General features: G+C 43.5%; 1 pseudogene; it reads right to left on the bottom strand.

Moving 5' to 3' along the window:
• Positions 1-299: 299 nt before the first annotated feature.
• On the bottom strand, positions 300-1,290 carry LOC128576775 (elongation factor 1-alpha 1-like; annotated as a pseudogene).
• Between the last annotated feature and the right edge of the window lie 1,867 nt (positions 1,291-3,157).

Raw genomic sequence — 3,157 nt, forward strand, 5'->3', positions numbered from 1 at the left:
AACATTCTTTTCCTTCTGAAGGTTTTATAATACATTGTTATCATTAATCAGTCTTTTTTTTTTTTTTTTGAGATTGAGTCTCAAGCTGTTGCCCTGGGTAGAGTGCTGTGGCATCACAGCTCACAGCAAACTCAAACTCTTGGGCTTAAGCAATTCTCTTGCCTTAGCCTCCCAAGTAGCTGGGACTACAGGTGCCCACCAAAACACCTGGCTATTTTTTCTTGTTGCAGTTGTTCAAACCCAGGCTGGGTTTGAACCCGCAAGCCTCAGTGTATGTGGCTGGTGTCCTACCCACTGAGCTATAAGTGCTGCCAGACAGACATAGTCTTACCGTTGAAGCCCACGTTGTCCTCTGGAAGAGCTTTGCTCAAAGCTTCATGGTGCATCTCAACAGACTTTACTTCCGTTGTAACATTGACTGGAGCAAAGGTGACCATCATGCCAGGTTTGAGAACACCAGTCTCCACTTGGCCCACAGAAACCGTATCAATACCACCAATTTTGTAGACATCCTGCAGAGGCAGACGCAAGGGTGTGTCAGTTGGACAAGTTGGTGGCAGAAGGCAATCCAGAGCTTCAAGCAGTGTGGTTCCGCTGGCATTGCCATCTTTCCGGGTGACTTTCCATCCCTTGAACCAAGGCATGTTAGCATTTGACTCCAACATGTTGTCACCATTCCAACCAGAAATTGGCATGAATGCTACTGTGTCAAGGTTGTAACCAATTTTCTTAATATAAATGCTGACTTAACGATTTCCTCATACCTCTTCTGGCTGTAGGCGGGTCAGTAGAATCCATTTTGTTAACACCAACAATTAGTTGTTTTACACCCAGTGTGTAAGCCAGAAGGGCATGCTCACAGGTCTGCCGGTTCTTTGAGATACTAGCTTCAAATTCACCAACACCAGCAGCAACAATCAGGACAGCACAGTCAGCCTGAGATGTGCCTATAATCATGTTTTTGATAGTCTCTGTGTCCTGGGGCATCAATGATAGTCAAATAGTATTTGTTGGTCCCAAATTTCCGCAGGGAGATATCAATGGTGATACCATGCACATGCTCAGCCTTGAGTTTATCCAAGATCCAGGCATACTTGAAGGAGCCCTTTCCCATCTCAGCAGCCTCCTTCTCAAATTTGTCAATGGTTCTCTTGTCATTGCCACCACATTTGTAGATCAGATGGACAGTAGTGGTGGACTTGCCCAAATCTATGTGTCCAATGATGATGATGTTGATATGAGTCTTTTCCTTTCCCATTTTGGATTGTATGGGCGGTTTTCACAACACCCGTGTTCAGACGGCAAACCTGTTGCGAAAAAGCTTTTATTTATTATTATTATTATTTTTTTTTTTTTTATTTTGAGACAGAGTCTCAAGCTGTCACCCTGCGAAGAGTGCTATGGCATCATAGCTCACAGCAACCTCCAACTTTTGGGCTCAAGTAATCCTCTTGCCTCAGTTTTGTTTTTTTTTTTTTCCCTATTTTTAGTAGACCAGGGTGGGGTGAGGGGTGTCTCACTTTTTTCTCAGGCTGGTCTCAAACTTGTGAGCACAAGCAATCCACCCACCTCAGCCTCCCAGAGTGCTAGAATTATAGGCGTGAGCCACCACGCCCAAACTTGGTTTTTTTTTTTGTTTGTTTGTTTTTTAGATAGGGTCTTATTCTATTGCCCTGAGAGTGCTCTGGCATCATAGCTCACAGCAACCTCCAACTTGTGGGCTCAAGCGATCGAGTAGCTGGGACTACAGGCGCCCACCACAATGCCCTTTGTTTTGTTTTGTTTCTTTAGCGGGCCTGGGCCCGGTTTGAACCCACCAGCCCCAGAGCATGTGGCCAGCGCCCTAACCACTGAGCTATGGGTGCCTTGTTCTCTAATATTAAAACTATTTTGTCACTATCTTTGCTTCAGACATTTAAGATTCTTTACAGCCTTTCTCATTCCTGGCTCTGTATCTTTCTCAATCCACCTTGGAGACCCTTTTACTTCCATGCCTCCCTTCAACTGGCCAAGTTCCATTATAATAAATGTCTTATCTTCCATTTCTATTCAGGTTCAGCTTGTTTATTGCAACTATAAGAATCAACAAACAACTACCAGGACAAATCTTATATAAAGGCTATAGATAGCCTAGCATCTACCAGGAAAACTACTTACATGTTGTCTGTACCTCCATTTCCTGAAAATTTCTGTAAAATGTCCCTCTGAACAGACAGGCCCTGTCATGTTTGATTTGAGCCACATCTAGTCAACATGTTAGAAAGGCCTAGGTGGAGAGGAATTATTTCTTTTCATAATTTATTCCCTGGACTGGCCTAAAGGAACTTACAACATAGTTGGAAAGACAAAAACACATCAGAAACAATGATTTTGTACAGAGGATTGATGTGAGAAACGGGAAACCTTAATCCTTCAATGGTTCCAATGAATTCATTATGCCATTAAGGCAAATGACATGATCTAGGGTTTCATGCCTTCTTTGTAAAATAATGGCATTAGATTAGATGATGATAATAACAGCTAAAATTCACTGAGCACTTATATATACTAGATCCTATACTAAACACTTACATTGAAACCTCACAACACTGCTATGAGGTAGGTACCACTATCATTCTCATCTTACAGATAATCCATGAAATCCTTTTTTTTTGTAGAGACAGAGTCTCACTTTATGGCCCTCAGTAGAGTGCCGTGGCATCACACAGCTCACAGCAACCTCCAACTCCTGGGCTTAAGCGATTCTCTTGCCTCAGCCTCCCGAGTAGCTGGGACTACAGGCGCCTGCCACAACTCCCGGCTATTTTTTGTTTGCAGTTCGGCCGGGGCCGGGTTTGAACCCGCCACCCTTGGTATATGGGGCCGGCGCCTTACCGACTGAGCCACAGGCGCCACCCGCCATGAAATCCTTTTAACTCCTGAGTTCTATAGTTATGTGATTTCAAGTTAATATGGTAGTTTGTATATTCTAAAGGTGGTCACAACAATATTTCTCATCTCATACCCTTATTTTTAAAAAACAGTTTTTAGAGACGGGGTCTTGGCCCAGGCTGGCCTTAAAGTCCTAGGCTCAAGTGATCCTCCTTCCTCAGCCTCCTGTATACAAACAGTCCCCCAGTTACAAACATCCAACTTACATACAATTGTCACTTACAAA

Source organism: Nycticebus coucang, chromosome X (genome assembly GCF_027406575.1).
Source record: "Nycticebus coucang isolate mNycCou1 chromosome X, mNycCou1.pri, whole genome shotgun sequence".
NCBI classification, from domain to species: domain Eukaryota; kingdom Metazoa; phylum Chordata; class Mammalia; order Primates; family Lorisidae; genus Nycticebus; species Nycticebus coucang.